This window comes from Chelonoidis abingdonii, chromosome 4 (genome assembly GCF_003597395.2).
Source record: "Chelonoidis abingdonii isolate Lonesome George chromosome 4, CheloAbing_2.0, whole genome shotgun sequence".
NCBI classification, from domain to species: domain Eukaryota; kingdom Metazoa; phylum Chordata; order Testudines; family Testudinidae; genus Chelonoidis; species Chelonoidis abingdonii.
Window position 1 is genome coordinate 92,268,334 of NC_133772.1, and position 19,646 is coordinate 92,287,979.

Consider the following 19,646-nt stretch of genomic DNA (forward strand, 5'->3'; position numbering starts at 1 on the left):
AGCCCCAGCTCATCACTAGCTGTCAGGGACAGCTCATTTAGACTTTGCTTACAAATCATCATTTGAAATTATTAGGTTGGCCAACATCACCGAAATAAATGCACTGACATCATAAAAAACAACAGCTGTGTAAGGAAGCAAGGAAGCTAGTCTATGTTCATACTTTTCAAATCTATTATACTTTTTCAGATACTCATTTTATCATACACTGTATAAGCTTTTAAAGTGTGTATTAATATTTCAGTTTACATTCAGATTTCCAAACAGTCACTAAATTGGTATGTAAACTAGATCACAAAACTGTGGGGGGTGTTGGGGAAATTCGGGGGGGTGTACACCCCCCCTAGAGGGGATGTAGGGAAATCACTGTACTGCACAATGCGTGGGCGGGGGGGGGAAGAGTGATGAGACAGCAAGTGTGAAAAAAATCGGGACCAGAGGATGGGAGGAAGGAGCTGTGGTGCTGGGCACTGCACAGCAAGGGGTAGGGGGAAGCTGTGTGCAGGTGGGGGCATTGCACAACCTAGGGAAGGGGGGGCTGTGTGGTCGGGGAACAGTGTGTGCCCAGAATGGGTGAAGGACCTGCACAGATTGCTTCCATGCAGACAAGGGATTGTTGATAGGGGTTTCTGTGCAGATGAGGAAACTCTGGGTGTAGGTGGCTGGGAGGAGATCTGTGTATTGGCATGAGGACTGTATGGGGGGGTGGTGGAAGGGGGGCCTATAGAAACAGGCTGGATTCACTGTACCCAGGAAGCATCCGGGCCAGCCAATATAAACAATTTATTAATACAGATGGCACATGGACCTGATGAATTAAGCAGAATATTGGAGTCTTAAAGTGGAATTACAGTAAAAAAAAAAAAATCACTAAAAATTTTATGTTCTTTCAGAGCAGGTTTTTTTTTAGTCTGACTTGATTTCTTTGCTTAGAAAATTAAGATGTTACTACTTTTCATTCCTGTTAGTAAAGAATGGCTGTGGAAGAGGGAGCTGGATTCTGCTCGTTTAGCACATTATCAATAGTATTGCTAACTACCATGGAGGTGTAGAATCTTTTATTAATTGGTGATGGGGCTTAAACCAAAAAGAACCTAGCTTGACTCTCCGATTCCAGGGCAAATTTACAAACTGGGATTAGAAAACACAACTTTTTACTTTTAAATTGAGAATGTTTTATCTGGCGTCTTTGAAATACAATGGTATTTCAATGCTATTTTTACAATCAGTATTCAGAACAACTGGCCTTGATCTTGTGGTCAGATTGACCAGAGCTGGATGCTTGACACCTCTCATACTTAAAGAGCTCCTTTTTTATTTGAATGAGAAACCAATTATGAAAAGCAGTTAAAAGGAAATTGCATTTGAAAGAGTGAAGAAAGTGAAGAATAACAACAACAAACACACCTGCCTGGATTTTTTTCTGCATGGTTCACTTCTAATTTACACACTGTGCAGCATTTTGGGAGTTGCCCCACTTATTTTTAACACAAAATCCAGCATTTTTGGTAAATTGTAATACAACTGGAAAGAACTTAGTTGGCTATTTTCAATTGGAAGAGTTGCTTTTATAGATTATCCAACTGTTTTTAAAGTAGCCTGGTATCTAGGCATGAAATACACATTATAGGTAGCTGAGAAGTCAAATAAATTCAATCCCAATGCTCAACTCTTCATTCATGATGAGCCGTGTTTTAAAGTTGCCTCAAAGAAGTGCCAGTGGTTTCGTTGCCCAACAGTTCATTTGTCGACATTTTAGGTTTACGCGAGACAAGGCGAGTGAGGCAATATATTTTATAGGGCCAACTTCTGTTGGTGAGGGAGGCAAACTTTCGAGTTTACTCTGAGCTCTTCTTCCGGTCTGGGAAATGTACTCAGTGTGCCACAGCTAAATGGAAGGTGGAACAGATGATGAAAATATCATACGTTTATATCATTGCTTTTGTGGTGCATTTGTCCAGAAATAATTCTTCAAGGTGGCCCATGAAGAGGTTGGTATATTGGGGAACCATCCTAGTACCCATGGCTATTCCCATGAGGTGGTGTACCTCATCATGTGCACTAAATGCCCCAGTAATAACTGTATGGATGAAATGAGACAATCAGTATGCTCTCAAATGAACTCTCACTGAAGAATAATACAAAAAACCCATGATCCTGTGAGCGAACACTTTTCACAAAGTGATCACTCTATATCTGACCTTTTAGGGTATGTCTATACAGCAACTAGATACCCGTGGCTGGCCAATACCAGCCCACTCGGGCTCACAGGGCCCAGGCTGTGGGGCTGTTTCATTGCTGTGTAGACTTCTGGGCTTGGCCTGGAGCTGGGCAGTAGAACCCTGCGAGGTGGGAGGGTCCTGGAGCTCAGGCTCCAGCCTGAGTCCAAAAGTCTACAGAGCACTGAAACAGCCCCTCAGCCTAAGTCCCGTGAGCCTGAGTCTGCTAGCATGGACCAGTCATGGGTTTTTTATTGCTATGTAGTCATCATCCCCAAAGGAAACCTGCATAACACCTTCAAAAGATGAGCCTAGATACTAAAAATCATGGACTTAATAGAGACACTGGATTTATGGCTTATTACAACAATCTGTAACCCACTAACCTCCCACTGCCCTCCCAGCTTTTGACCTCCTTTTTTTCCCCGTGACTGAACAAGTGTTAACTTGCCACTTCACCTTGAATGATCCCTTGAAATATGTTTTAACTACTTATTCTAAATAATCTGTTCTACCTTCTATTTAGCTGTGACACTAGAGTACATTTCTAGAGCCCTGCATGGATACAAAAATTTGGATCCACATCCAATCCACATCTGCGATAATTAACTTGTATCCGACCTGTGAGCTGTACTCCACCTTTTATATGTATCTTCACCAGCACCCTGTCTCATTTATTCCACTGCAAAATCTTCATGAGTTGCTCTGCCTGTGCTGGAAAGAAGGCAAAGTACCACAAGAAATGAGAGACACCAACATCATCACCTCTATTAAAAAAAGGGGTGACAGGAGCGACTGTAACAACTATCGTGCCATTTCCCTTCTTAGTATTATGGGAAAAGCCTTTGCCCAAGTTGTCCTGAACAGACTTCAAACCCTTGCAGATAGAATCTATCCTGAATCACAGTGCAGCTTCAGAGCTGAAAGGTCTACTATCAATGTGATCTTCTTGCTGAGACAACTACAAGAGAAATGCAGAGAACATTAGCCATCATCGATCTCACAAAGCTTTTGACCTTGATAATAAAAGTGGACACGTCACGCTTCTAGAAAAGCTTGGATGTCTCCCACCCCCCTAAGCTCTTAAGCATGATTTGATCTTTCTATGAAAACATGTATGGCACAGTCCAGTATGACGGCTCAGTCTCTGAGGCTTTGCAGATTCATAGTTGAGTTAAGGAAGATTGTGTACTTGCCTTAACTCTGTTTGGGATCTTCTCCTCCCTGCTACTGAAACAAACTTTTAGTTCCTCAACTGAGGGAATCTACTTGCACACAATATCTGATGGAAAGCTGTTCAATCTTGCAAGACTCAGATCTAAAACTAAGACTTGGGAGGCCCTTATCCAACACCTTCTCTTTGCTGATGATGCAGCAGTGACAACCCACACAGAAGCTCATCTCCAAAACCTTATGGACAGTTTTTCCAAAGCCTGCCAAGACTTCGAGCTTACTATAAGCCTAAAAAAGGTAAACAAGGAGTTGAGGAAGCACCCTCCATCAAGATCAACTATGAACTTGAAGTGGTGAATGAGTTCATATACCTGGGGTCCACTATTGCAGGCAATCTTTCACTTGAAACAGAACTCAACATCCTCATTGGAAAAGCCTCCACAACAATGTCTAGACTGAACAAGAGGGTGTGAAAAAGGAGCAAATTGACAGAACACACAAAGATCTGTGTGTATCGTGCATGTTTTATCGTGCATGGGAGCAAGACATGGCCCTTATACTCTCATCAGGAAAAGAGGCTCAACAGCTTTCATATGCGTTGCCTTCGTCAAATCTTTGGAATCTCCTGGTGGGACAGAGTCACCAACACTGAGGTGCTCAAATGGGCCAACATACCCAGCATGCAAATACTCCTCAAACAGAGACACCTCCATTGGCTTGGGCATGTGTGCCAAATGGATGATTGGCGCATCCCAGAGGACATCTGTGGAGAATTGGCATCTGGAAAAAAAACCTAAAGGATGCCCAAAATTGCATTTCAAGGATTTGTGCAAGTGAGACCTGAAAGGAGTGGACATGGATGTCGATGACTGGGAAGATCACACTCAAGACTGCAGCCTTTGGAAAGAAGAGTTCAATAAAGATCTCTGGAGTTACAAGAGAAAGCAGAGGAGAAAAGCACTTGCAGAAGGCAAAGCCCAAAGGGTTGAAACATCACCTTTGAATATGAAAGATGCGGCAGAGATTGTCTCTCTTGAGTGGGTCTCTTCAGCCATGTTTGCAGCTGCCATAAAAACTGAGTAAATTCTTTACCCCTCAGGGGCGCATACCCATAGTCTCTAGAGATTGAAGGATGCCTACTACTAACTTAACAGTTAGAGCCCTGTGTGGATACAAAAATTTGGATCTGCATCAGATCCACTATCTGCAAAGATGGTAAACAATACATCTGCATCCACAGATGCAGATATCCACAGATATAAAGCAGATAGCCACTGATCTACAGGACTCTATACATTTCCCAAACCTGAAGAAGAGCTCTGTGTAAACCAGGGGTGGGCAAACTACGACCCCGGTGGCTGCATCTGGCCCTTGAGCTGGTCTGGGGCTTGCCCTGCTCCGCAGGGCTCCCAGAAGCAGCTGCATGTCCCGCCTCCGAGTCCTACGTGCAGGGGAAGCCAGGGCGCTCCGCACACTGCCCCTTCAGCTCCCATTGGCCAGGAACCATGGCCAATGGGAGCTGCAGGGGTGGCGCCTGCGGTCAGGGCAGCGCGCAGAGCCGCCTTGCCACGCCTCTGCATAGGAGCCAGATGGGGGACATACCGCTGCTTCTGGGAGCTGCTTGAGGTAATAGCTGCCTGGAGCCTGCACTCCTGATCCTCTCCTGTGCCCCAACCCCCTGCCCCAGCCCTGATCCCCCTCCTGCCCTCCGAATCCCTCAGTCCCAACCTGGAGCACTGTCCTGCACCCTTAACTCCTCATTTCTGGCCCCATCCTAGAGGCCACACGCCAACCCTCAATTTTGTGAGCATTCACAGCCCACCATACAATTTCCATACCCAGATGTGGCCCTCAGACCAAAAAGTTTGTTCAACACTAGAGGTAAACTCAAAATCTTGTCTCTCTCTCCAATGGAAGTTAGTTCAATAAAAGATATCACCTCACCCAGCTTGTCTCTCTAAAATCCTGGGACCAACATGGCTACAACAATGCAAACAATTTTAGGCTTTGGACAGTTTGTCTAAATAAATTTACAATGCTCCCTTCACCAGCAACCCGCTTTGCCTTAAACCCATCTTTTTAATTAAAAAACAACTCTCCACTACAAAAAATGGGGAATGCTGTATGAATTATGGAGAAATGAAGTGGCTCCAGATTAGGAGAGGGATAGAGTACAACTATGTAAAAACCCTAGTTTCAGTTCACATGAACTAATATTTTTAAATATGCAAACTAACCTGTAATAGTTGCATAAAAGCCATCAACGATACACACAGAACCACCCTCCCCACCACAAATCCTACATTAAAAGGACATTGTTAAGGTTGCAAAGTTAGGCCCTTTAAAGTTACAAAATGCCAGAATTAAAACTGACTGCAATCTTAATTTGACCAATCTCAACCGTCCCTTCCTGGCTTCTTGCCCCAGTTTCATTGCCCATCCCATCCCAGTTCTCTTCGGCACCCCAGCTCCTTGTCAGATTGGTCTTCCCTCACTCCATTCCTCCCCTCACTGGTTCCTAGTGCCATTCTGCTAGCCCAGCCAGTTAGCCAGCGAGGGAAGCAGAGAAGGGAACAGAGAATGGGTACGTTGGTGGAGAGAAACACTGAGACTGGATAAGGAACTGCAGGGAGGTTGGCTACCAGTCCCAGTCTTCGGACCAGGTTCCAGTTTCCTTGCTTAGCCAGACCCAGTTACAGTTTCTGTCCCCCCATAGTCCCAGTCTGCTCTTTTTCCCTCCCCCCAGTCTGGCTTTTTCCTCCTCTGCATTTAAATTAGACAGATTCCTCCTCCATGCTGCTTGGGTTCCATGGAGGGCTGGGCTGCGGGGTGGAATGATGATCACAGGAGAGACAGGCTCTCTGTGCTCAGCTCCAGTGCTCAGCCCCACCCTGACCTTGAGCAGCCATTACAGGGAAAGTCCAGTTTTGTCTCTGTAGCTCTGGACTGGAGGACGCATGCTCAGGCCTGGTCTACACTACGCGTTTAAATCGATTTAAACAGCGTTAAATCAATTTAACGCTGTACCTGTCCACACTACAATGCTCTTTATATCGATATAAAGAGCACTTTATATCGATTTCTGTACTCCTCCCAGATGAGAGGAGTAGCGCTAAAATCGATATAAACTAATCGGATTAGGGTTAGTGTGACGTAAAAGCGACTTATGGCCTCCAGCGTATCCCACATGCACACACCGCTCTGACCAGCAATCTTGAACTCAATCAGCGGGCAGGTAAACAGAAAGCCCCGAACTTTGAATACATTTCTTGCCCAGCGGTATCTGATCAAGCGTGATGCATCCCAAATCCAAAAAGCTCCAGCAGACCCATACGGGAGAACTGGATCCTGATCGCGGGTAATGGGAACAACTCTGTCTATTACAAGCTCCGTACAGAACATAAATGCCAAAGCATTCGAAAAAAATCCCAGGCTTACACAGTGCGTGTGTAAGCGACACGGAAGCCAGAGACCAAATGGACCAATGATGGAGAGGTACGAGACTACCAGCTACCACATCCAACAGCATCCTCTGAAAAGAATTGCATTCTTGCTGAGCTCCAATGTCCTGTAGGGTCACAACACAGTCTGCATGTTCAGGAATACTCCTCATGTTCTTCCCCCCCTCCACCACGGAAGAAAGGAAAAAATCATTCTTGACTTCTTCAACGTCACCCTATGGTACGGAATCCTCCTGATAAACGTGAGCCATAGCAGATGAAGGCCAGATTCCTCGCCCCCCTCTGTGCAGACGTGCGTAGGACTGTACTGTCCTCAATGAACCCCGAGCTCCATCTGTTAACTGGAATAGGGCACCTGGTAAAACATGAATGATTCCGGTCACTCCCAGTAAATAGACAGAAACGCTAGTAACCGCTTCACATAGAACGGGGCTAGATCTACTCAACCCCCCCTTCCTGGTTAAAGAAAAGATCGTACTGCCTGACTGTCATAGCAGCAGCATAGCTGGCCCTCCTCCCCGCACCGCTTATGTCCTGCCTGACATATATACCCGAAGGCTGCCTTCCCCCTCATTTTAGCTCACTAACAAGTCTCTGTCTATTCCTGATCTTATAAACTATGACACAAAGGGGGACACTGCACATAGCCCAGAAGGTTGGGAGAGCAGCAAGGTGTTGTTGCAAAGGGCACCCCTCGTGACATAACGACCACAGACAGCTTGGCTCTGATACAACGGCCGCTAGTCACACTTGCCCCCACTCAGGTCATGACTGATCTATTTTAGAAAACCTAAAGAACAAGACTGGCATTCCCAGTTCTCTTGCGCCCCCAGCCGATCACCTATGCACTCATATAGCACAGACAACAAGGCGAATAACTGTCCATTCATGCCAGTTACTCCAGCAGATGGACAGAATGACGTAAACCACTCGCTATCATCAAAAAATAATGAAGCTGTGTAACGCTGGAGTATCCCTCTGCTCCGCAAGCACCAACATAAACCGTGCGAAAAAACAAAAAAACTGAACGGCTTCCATGTTGCCGTCTAGCCTGCCGCAATCCAGGAAAAACACACAAAGTATTTCAGTTCTTTTCGCGAGGACGAATGACTGACGACATTTACCGCAAACACTCTGCAAATCTCAACCAAATTCCAAGGGCGGGGAATGCGGGAACTATGGATAGCTATGGAATAGCTACCCACAATGCAACGCTTCAGAAATCGACGCTAGCCTCGGACCATGGACGCACAACGCCGAATTACTGTGCCTAGTGTGGCCACGTGAAATCGAATTTATAATATCAGTTTTATGAAACCGATTTTAGCTAATTCGATATGATCGCGTAGTGTAGACGTGGCCTCAGTCACACTATGGGGATGGCACATGCAATCTGGTCACACCTAGGAGTTGTGAGGGGATGGAGCATTGCATTCTCAATCTGGACAGCAGTAGGAGCTGTGAGAAGCATGAGCATGCTCGGTGAGGATAAAATCTTCAGAATTTTAGAAGCTAAAATGGAAGACGTCTCTACTGAGCATATGAGAATTGTGATTGGTCAACATCTTATAACTTGATCAAATTTGGACAGATTTTCATAGACATGGCAAAAGGCACATACCTGATACAAAGGCAAACCTGATGCTAAATTTCAGGTCTGTGCTCCAAAACCTGTTGGCGATAGAGCTATTCAAAGAAAAGCTTGCCAGAATGTTTTTAACATGGGAAAAACAGCATATTTTTCCCTAGCTTTGTTCTTGGAAATGGCTGAAATCTTTTGGCTGAAATTTTCCAGGCTGAGGCAGAGAAGAGGCATGTAAATTTCATCCAGAATGGCTAAAGTTTGGCAAAGTAATAATCAGCTGAAAACTGGCTCTTACAGTGGGAAGGGTTAGTAACTTTAATAGATGGTGCTAACAGACCTGCCTATAACAATATCTAGAATGAAGGTCTCATGCAGCACAAATAACACACTTTTCAAATTGTTCTGCAGCTCATTTCCAGAACACATCACATGGCTCATGCTTCCATAACTATGTCAAAAGCTTTCTTAACATCAAAAGAAAACAGCTTCCATTTAGTTTTCTTTGATGTAAACTCTAAAGCAACAAATGTTTTGTCAGTGGAGTCAGACAAAGAATTTGTGGTGAAGTGCAGAATCCTGAAGCCAAATTGTTTTACATGCTAGTTTTATTTTGATGTAAATATATAATTGTCATAAACAGATAGCTAAGGGTTAATGTTTCTTTCACCTGTAAAGGGTTAACAAAGGGAACCAAACACCTGACCAGAGGACCAATCAGAAAACAAGATTTTTAAAAGCTCACAGAGGGGATGTTTGGGTGTGTGTCCCTTTGTCTGTGTCTCCGGTCTGTCTCTCGGCTATGAGTGGGATCTTTCTATCTTCAAGCTTCTAATCTTCAGTTTCCAAGTTGTGAGTACAAAAGTAGAAAAACAATAGACTTTTATTGTTTTTTTTTGTATTTATATGTGTGTAGTTGCTGGGATGTTTAAATTGTATTTATAAGGCTGTTTATTCATATTTTTCTTTTAAGCAGTTGATCCTGTATATTGTTACCTTTATACAGAGACCATTTTTATGTCTTTTCTTTCTTTTTCTATAAAGCTTTTTTTTTTAAAACCTGTTGGATTTTCTTTTCTAAGTGAGGCTCTAGGGGCTAGAAATCCCTGTACCAGGATTATGGTCTCTCTCAGGGAAAGACTGGGAGGGGGAAAAAGAAGGAGGGGGGAAGGTAAATTGCCCTCTCTGTTTTGTAATTCAAGGAGTTTAAGTACAGTAATCTTCCAGGATAACCCACGGAGGGGAAGCCTGGGGAGGAAGTAAAGAGAAGACAAGGGGAGGGGGGTTATTTCCCTTTGTGGTAAGACTCAGGGCATCTGAGTCTTGGGGTCCCCCAGGGAAGGTTTTGGGGAGACCAGAGTGAGCCAAACACTGGAAATTTTTGGCTGGTGGCAGCGCTATCAGATCCAAGCTGGTAATTAAGCTTGGAGGTTTCATGCAGGCACCCACATTTTGGACTCTAAGGTTCAGAATTAGGAATTATGCTTATGACAATAATAAACCTTGTGAAGTTAATATAGATTCTGTCATCAGAAGAACAGCTGTTTTATTAGATTCATTTACTGATTTGAGATCTGACGGTGATCTCACACCAGGGTAAATACTGAGTTACATCAGTATATAATCCATGGCACTGAGATCAAAATCTCCAACATTAATCTTATGTAGTTTGTTTACAATTTACAGTATAAATCACAAGTAATGGAAGTTTCTAATTCTTCCATATGTACAATTATTGGTTATACTGAAATTCATAACTCATGTCAAGACACTTTCAAAACACGTCACCTATCTTTCTCAATTCATTCTGAATTTCAAATAGTTTAAGAAAAAATAAATTCTGTAGCTTTTTAAATATATATTCTGGCTCGGCCACAATTACACGAATGAGAAAGAGGGTGCACATGGAAGCATGACATCTGGTTATGACAGCAGCCGTGTCTCACTGATGTTAGCTGGAAGCTGTGAGTGTAGGAGTGAATGGGTTTCAGATCACTTTCAGGTGTACTATTTCATCACTTGATCTGCTGACATCATGGTAGTAGAACACACTGGACAAACTTTGTTGTCTTTATTGATCTCAGGATAATCTCATAATATCTAGGTATTAATACCATGCTCGTCGTTTGAGCGCCTAGCCCAGACTAGTGCTTAACGATTAGTCTACATACTAACACAGCAAATTACTGTTATAACTGCAGCTCGCCATGGCATGTAGTATATTGTGTTACAAGACCATCATTAAGGCTAAGATTTTGTCATGGTTATTTTTAGTAAAAGTCACGAACAGGTCATGGGCAATAAACAAAAATTCACAGAAGCTGTGACCTGTCTGTGACTTTTGCTGCTGCAGCTCCATGGTTTCTCCCACCACTGTGGTGGCTGCGATCTGTGGGGTTTCCCCTCTGGCCACGGGGGCTGCAGGGTGACCGTATTCCCAAAGAGAAAATGGGACACCCCAGCTGCTCGCCTGAGGCATCCCCTTTCCCTCATGTGAGGCTGTCGCCTGTCACTGGAACTTTGCCAGGAGCCCCGTGTCACTTGTCGCAGCTCTCGCTTGTCGCTGGAACCCTGCCAGGGCCCCACTGACTGTCAGCTCCAGAGTCCTGCAGCCCCTGGGGCTGAAGCAGAGAATATCACTGAGATCTCTGGAAGTCAAGGATTCTGTGACTTCCATGACCTCCGTGACATAAACTTAGCCTTAACTGTCATTTATGCTGTCTGTAATAATGATTTATTTCAGGAGTTCTCAAACTTCACTGCACTACAACCCCCTTCTGACAACAAAAATTACTACATGACTCTATGATTGGAGACTGAAGCCTGAGCCCAAAGCAGTTTGTTAACCTCTGCCTTGTCAGGGCGGATTTGGTACACCCCATCACAAGCTGCTCAATAATAACTGTAGGTCAGATATCCCATTTTCTATATTCATAACCTAGTATTTTGTGACCATGAGGAACTTTGTGTTTGGCTATGTAGACAATCAAACCTTTCACCAAAATCGCTGGCAATAGACCTCAAAGAAACTAGTGATGAGGAGTTTTACTGTAAGAGAGGCTTGGGCACTGTCCTGGTGTTCAGGAGGGTTTCAGCAGGTCAGGGCTTCTGTTACACTTGATGAGGAGTTGTGATAAAGGAGGCTTTCATAATCTTGGAGAGAGACGTCTGAATGGTTGTCACAGAGAGTTGAGGTTGGGGCCATTGTCACTCATCACATTGTAGGCAGGCTGGGAGAATCAAGTTCATATTCTCACAAAAGCACTGTCCCTGCTCTGAACATGCTATAGGTAAGGCAGAGAGCACTTCAAGGATCTAATCCCATTCACACTAAAGTCAGTGGAATGACACCCACTGATTTCTGTGAGTTTGGATTAGGCCCTAGGAGAGCAGTAATGGACTTCACTTGCAAGCAGGTGGTAAACTCCCAATATCAAGGCCTGTCACTCACAATGTAAGGTGCTTCTTAAAAATTATATATGTGTTGTTCTAAAGGATTCTGGAGGCTTCTCAAAAAGACATGAACAGTAAGTGTTATCTTTGTCTGCTCCCTTTTGACCTCCTCCCTGCCCAAATGGATCAAGAATATCATTTGTATGTTTTGGAGCATGAGCTTTTGTGGGCGAATACCCACTTCGTCGGATGCATGTAGTGGAAATTTCCAGGGGCAGGTATATATATGCAAGCAAGCTAGAGATAACGAGGTTAGTTCAATCAGGGAGGATGAGGCCCTGTTCTAGAAGTTGAGGGTGAAAACAAAGGGAGGGAGACTGGTTTGTAGTTGGCTCGCCATTCACAGTTGCTTGTTGAATCCTGACTGATGGTTCAAATTATTGCAGATGAACTGAAGCTCAGCAGTTTCTCTTGAAAGTCTGGCCGAATTTTTTGCTGCAGGATGCCACCTTAAAGATCTGCATAGTGGGTCAGGGAGTGAAGTGTTTATCCTACACAGGTTTTTGTAATGCCGATTCCATATTGCATTTGTGTCAATTATCCCTTTTCCCGAGAGACTGTCCGTTGCCATGTACATAGCTAAGGGCATTGCTGGCGATTACATGTGGACTGCATATGAACCAGTGATGGTGGGGCTTGATCTGGTTAGGTCCTGTGGATGGTGTCGCTGGTGTATGATATCTGTGGCAGAGTTGGATCAGAGGTTTGTTGCATGGATTGGTTCCGGAGCTAGAGTTACTATGGTGCGTGCTGGCAGTACTGGTGAGAATATGTTTCACTTGGAGGTTTTGGATCCTGTGGGTGAGGACTGGCCTGCCACCCAGGCCTGTGAAAGTGTGCGGATATTGTCCAGGATGGGTTGTAGATCCCTGGGATGATGCGTTGGAGGGGTTTTTTAGCTGGGGACCTGTATGTGATGGCAGTGGAGTCCTGTTGGTTCTTTCTTGGGTTTTACTCTTGCAGTAGGAGGCTTCTGGGTACCCGTCTAGCTCTGTTTTGATCTTGTTTCCTTATTATCCTCGTGCGCCGAGTATTGTAGTTTTGAAGAACTGCTTGGGGTGGAGATTTTGTAGGTGTTTGGTCCAGATGATGAAGATGTCATGGTCCAATGATGAAGATGTCATCAGTGTAGCATAGGTAGAGAAGGGCATGAGTGGAGCGAGAGCTGAGGAAGCGTTGTCCAGGTCGGCGCATGAAAATATTTGCACGTATTGTGGGGCCATGCGGGTGACCATCGGCGGCTGCCCACTGATCTGGAGATATATATTGTCATCAAATTTGAAATAGTTGGACTAAAGGTTAAAAAATCTACTGCTATCTACATACTACACATACATCTACTGCTATCTACATAACTACAAGCTGAGGAACCATGATTTCAACAGCTTCCACCCATTATCAACCTCAGCCTGGAACCATCTACCAGCGGGAGTCCATTCCTAGACACCACGATGCATAAGTGATGTCACATTAACACTCTCCTATACCGAAAACGTCACTGAAGCGGGTATGCCTATTCTTCATGCCTCCAGCTTCCATCCCAGGCCCATCCATGATCCATATTGTCTACCAGACAAGCACTGAGGTAACAACCGGCATCTGCTAGTACGCCCTCAGAGCAGAGACGCAACACCTACAAAAATCTCGCATCCAAAGCATTCTCAAAACTACAAATACGCACACAAGGAAATAAGGAAGACAGATCAACAGACGCCTTGTGGCAGGCCATCCTCACCCACAGACAACCTGGCCAACCTGAAACCATATTCTCACCAGTAACTGCAACACTGCACGCATAGTACTCTAGCTCAGGAACCAATCCAGCAACAAACCGTCGATGGCCACACTCTGCCCACTTATCTACACAGCGACAAGCCATCACAGGACTACCGCAGATCAGCCCCACCATCACGCGGTTTATTCACCTGCAAGTCCCCAATGTACTATACGCCATCATAAACGTCAGCAATGCCCCTCGTACTATGTACATTGGCCAAACTGGAGCAGTCTCTACCGAAAAGGATAAATGGACACAAATCAGATAATGGAATGGCAATATTAGCAAAACCTGTAGAGACACTTCACCTCCCTGACCCACTATAGCAGATTAAGGTGGCCATCCTGCAGCAAAAAAACTTCAGGACCAGACTTCAAAGAGACATAGCTGAGCTTCATTCATCTGCATTTGACACCATCATCGCTCAGGTAACAAAGACTGTGAATGGCTGCCAACTACAAAACCAGTTTCTCCTCCCTTGTTTTCACACTCAACCTCTAGAACAGGGCCTCATCCTCCTGATGAACTAACCTCGTTATCTCTAGCTTGCTGCATATATATACCTGCCCCTGGAAATTTCCATACATGCATCCGACGAAAGTGGGGTATTCACTCCACGAAAAGCTCATGTCTAAACCGTCCCCTGTTAGTCCTATAGTGCCACCAGGATTCTTTGCTGCTTTTACAGATCCAGACTGAACACGGCTCCCCTCTGATATTTGTATGTTTGGTACTTCTTTCTGCGTTTTAGAATCATAGAATATCAGGGTTGGAAGGGACCTCAGGAGGTCAATCTAGTCAACCCCCTGCTCAAAGCGGACCAATTCCACAATCACTCCCCAGTCAGGGCTTTGTCAAGCCTGACCTTAAAACCTCTAAGGAAGGACGATTCCACTCCTCCTAGGTAACCCATTCAGGGCTTTCAACACTCTCCGAGTGAAAATGTTTTTCCTAATATCCAACTTAAAGCTCCCCCACTGCAACTTGAGACCATTACTCCTTGTTCTGTCATCAGGTAACCACTGAGAACAGTCTAGATCCATCCTCTTTGGAAACCCCCTTTCAGGTAGTTGCAAAGCAGCTAATCAAATCCCGCTCCTTCTTCTCTCTCCAGATAAACATCCAGTCTCTCAGCCTGCTCCTCGTAAGTCATGTGCTCCCAGCCCCAATCATTTTTTTTGTTGCCTCTCCACTGGAACTTTTTTCCCAAGTTTTCCACATCCTTCTTGTAGTGTGGGACCCAAATGGACACAGTACCCAGATGAGGCCTCACCAATGTTGATAGAGGAGAAATGATCACATCCCTCTATCTGACTGACAATGGCCCCTACTTATACAAGCCCAAAATGCGGTTAGCTTTCTTGGCAGCAAGGGCCACACTGTTGACTCCATTATCCAGCTTCTCAATCACTGTACCCGGAGGTGAATGGAATTCTTCTGTGCCCTAAGTGGCAGGACTCTGCACTGTCCTTGTTGAACTAATTAGTTTTCTTTTGGCCGCAGTCCTCTCATTTGTCTAGGTCCTCTGTTATCTATCCCTAACGCTCCCAGCGTATCTTCCCTCCTTCCAGTTTAGTGTCATCTGCAAACTTGCTGAGAGTGCAGTCCACACCATCCTCCAGATCATTAATGAAATATATTGAACAAAACCCGCCCAGGACCTCGACCCTTGGGGGGCACTCCGCTTGAAACCGGTTCCAACTAAATCATTGAGCCATTGATCACTCATCCCGCTGAGCCTGAGGATTCTAGCCAGCTTTCTAGCCACTCTTATAGTCCATTCATCCAGCCATACTTTGTAACTGCTGGCAAGAATACTGTGGAAACCGTATCAAAAGCTTTGCTAAAGTCAAGGAATAACACATCTACCGCTTTCCCCTCATTCACAGACGATCAAGTTATCTCCTCATAGAAGGCAATTACAGGTTAGTCAAGATGACTTGCCCTTGGTGAATCCATGCTGACTGTCCTGATTCACTTCCCTAAGTGCTTCAACAGAATTGATTCCTTGGAGGACCTGCACCATGATTTTTCCAGGGACTGAGGTGAGGCTGAACTGGCCTGTAGTTTCCCAACGATCCTCCTTCCCATTTTTTAAAAGATGGGCACTATATTAGTCCTTTTTCCAGTCATCTGGGACCTCCCCGTTTCATCCATCAGTTTTTCAAAAGATAATGGCCAATGGCTCTGCAAGTCCACATCACCAACTCTTTGCACCCCCGCGATGCAAGCACTCCGGTCCATGGACTTGGCTCGTCCAGTTTTTCTAATAGTCTCGAACCCACTCTTTCTCCACAGAGGTGGGTCACCTCCTCCCGCATAACTGTGCTGCCCCAGTGCAGCAGTCTGGGACGCTGACCTTTGTTTGTGAGACAGAGGCAAAAAATCATTGAGTACATTAGCTTTTTCCACATCCTCTGTCACTAGGTTTGCCTCCCTCATTCAGTAAGCGGCCCACACTTTCCTTGAGTTTCTTCTTGTTGGCTACATACCTGAAGAAACCTTCTTGTTAGGCTCTCTTAACATCTCCTTGGTAACTGCAACTCAAAGTGTGATTTGGCCCTTCCTGATTTCACTCCGCATGCTGAGCAAATATTTTTATATTCCTCCGCTGGTCATTTGTCCAATCTTCCACTTTCTGTAAGCTTCTTTTTTGCGTTTAAGATCAGCAAGGATTTCACTGTTAAGCCAAGCTGGTCGCCTGCCATATTTACTATTCTTCCTACACATCGGGATGTTTTTTTCCTGCAACCTCAATAAGGATTCTTTAAAATACAGACAGCTCCCCTGGACTCCTTTCCCCCTCATGTTATTTTCCTAGGGAATCCTGCCCATCAGTTCCCGGAGGGCATCAAAGTCTGCTTTTTTGAAGTCCAGAGTCCGTATTCTGCTGCTCTCCTTTCTTCCTTGTGTCAGGATCCTGAACTCAACCATCTCATGGTCACTGCCTCCCAGGTTCCCATCCACTTTTGCTTCCCCTACGAACTCTTCTCTGTTCGTGAACAGCAGGTCAAGAAGAGCTCTGCCCCTAGTTGGTTCCTCCAGCACTTGGACCAGGAATTAGTCTGACTAATACTAATTAGTTTGAATTAGTCTGACTAATACTTCTGTGATTTAGTTAATTTCATAGTCAATCTTTGCTCTACCATCTATTTTAATGCCTTTAAACCCCCCCAATCATCTCATTTTCTGAAATCAGAAATTTTCATCATGATGCAAGAAAAATGGTACATGGAAAAGGAATTAAAGTTACCAGTTGACTGTGACACTGCTTTGATCAGCAGTGTGCTTTCATTCAAACAGCAATTATTAAACATGACCTGCAAACTGCACGTCTTCATGATTGTCCCCTTTTGTTCCTGCATAATTTGCATGCAGCAATACCATCTGATTGTCAGTTCCCTTCTCGTGTGCTTTGATCAGCAGTGACATTTAAAGCATTAACATTAGGCTTCAGAGTCAACATTTGACTGTGATGAATAGGGAACATAATACAAATTGCCATACAGGATCAGACCTGAGGTCCATCTATTCCAGGACCCTGTCTCTGACAGCAGCTAGTACCAGAAACTTTAGAAGAAGGTGTACGAACCCCACAACAAGCAGCTATGGTATAGTCTGTACCCTATGAGAGGTATCCTGATCTCTAATAGTTAGAGATTGTCATAAACCCTTTAATATAATTTCCAAAATGTTTATTGTCATTAGTTACAACTCTGGATGGGCTAGCTATCCATATAACTTCCAGCCCTTTCTTTAGTCATGTTAAGTTCTTGGCCTCAACCATTTCCTGTGGCCATGAGTTCTGCTTTTTAATCACAAGCTGTTTGAAAAGTATTTCCTTTTATTGGTTTTAAGTTTCTCATCTTTTAATTTCATTGAATGTCCCCTTGTTCCCGTGTTGTGAGACAGAGAGAGCAGGAGTTCTTGGTCTACCTTCTGTACACCATTCATTATTTTATATACTTTATTATCCCCTCTCTTATTTGTCTCCTTTCTAAGGGAAACAATTCAATCTTTCAGTCTTGCTTCATATGAGATTTTTTCCCAGGCCCTTGATCATTCTCATCACTCTTCTCTGAACCCCCTCTAGTTCTGCATTATCCTTCCTGAGCTGGGATGAGCAGTCCTGTACTCAGCATGCCCGGGGCAGCTCACACCTTTTAGAATTGTTGTTTCAGGCAGTTTGCAAACTCAGGCAGACATGATATTGGTTTACATTCATTCATAGTTTCAAGGCTATCTTCACAATCTTATAGTAGTTAGAGTCTCTCCCCTTTCGTCCCCCACAATGAAATCTTTGATTCTGGAGCTCAACATGGATAATACCTTGCTAAGTGTGTCCAAGCTAAAGTCTCCAGTAAGAAATTACATTTGGCTTCCAGAAATTCCCACAATTTCAATTAGAGACAGCAGTATTATTCTTCACTTTTTGTCCTAATCTGTTGGGTGGTGTTACTTTGCAGTGTAAAATAGTTGCAATATTCCACCCCAACTGTGGCTGCAAATCAACAGAGGGACAATCACCCCTAAATATACTGTGCATTGAGTATGTGATGTTTGTCAAGATCTTTGGGATCCTTCATGATGAAAGATTCTGTATCAATGCAAGGTGCAGTCTTACTAAAAGCTAAAAGTACATTGCTTTATAACAACAACAAAAAAAAAATTGTAAGAGTGTTGGGAGGAAAAGGCCATGAGAGTACTCAGGGGAGTGGCTGCATTTGGTTGAGTGCCTTTCTTTCCACCAAATGCAGCCACTCCCCTGAGCACTCTCATGGCCTTTTCCTCCCGACACTCTTACAATTTTTAATATAAAATGTAATTGCCTAGGACAGCAGGGGACAGGAAGAAGAAGAAGAAAAGGCAAATGGGAAGGTGGGACTAACACAAGGAGAAGAAATTATTTTATTTCGCGCCTATACTAAATAATTCCACCCTCTGCTCTCAAGATGGCACTGAGACTGTATAATTCCATTTTGCAGTTTCTGGCTAATTAAACTTCCCCTTTTCTTACTGATGGCAGTCTAAAGCCCTTCATGAGATAACAGCCTTATTATGTACAATCTGAGCACATTATTCCTTATAACCACCCTGCACCTTCACTGCATTGCTTTGATGCTTAGAGTGCTATAGAGAGAGTGCAGCTGTTTCCTCAGAGTGCAGTGTTTACAAGTGGGACATGCCCCAGACTCCAGCCAACTGTTGTTATCTGCAACCTTTTTTCATCCCAGCCCATCACTCAAAGAGGAGCAAGTATCTAATTGAGAAAGTGTGGGTTTCAATCCATGTTTGCAGGGAACAGTACAGACAATGGGCCTTTATGTTGGCGATTGCTTCACAGAACACAATAAACATGCAGGGAATGGAGGCTGATCCTGGGACTTGATTCTTCTGCTCTCAAAAGCTGATGCAAAAGAAAAGGGGAAGACCCCCCGCCCAATCTTTTAAATGAAGATTTATCTCCATTAAATGTGGAATTTCTTAATGCTGTTAGCACAGAAAGATGCAGGCAGTTTGACTGTGGTCCTTTGGTATCCGGCCAGATTAATCCTCAACTCAAGCATACTTTTTGGAATATAATCAAACAGCACATCCCTCCTCTTGTGCTGAGAGCTCAGCACTGGTTGCCTATTAAATCTTTTATGACAGGGTCTATAGTAAGGATTCATACCATGACCCCACATGGAACCATTCACAACAGGCCCTCTGTACTGATGCCCAGAGTCATTTGTGTCAGTTCCAGAAGAGATGCCAGGGTAATAAGCTTTGTGGTTCAGGAGGACTGGGCTGCAAGTGGCTGAGCAAGTCTACTTCAGCAGGAGACCAGATCCAAGCAAATAGGGACTGAATCATGACCACAGACAACTTGCCAGCAAGTTAAAGTATGGGCTGGATGATTGGACTGTAAGGTGGCTAGAAAGCTGGCTAGATCGTCGGGCTCAACGGGTAGTGATCAATGGCTCCATGTCTAGTTGGCA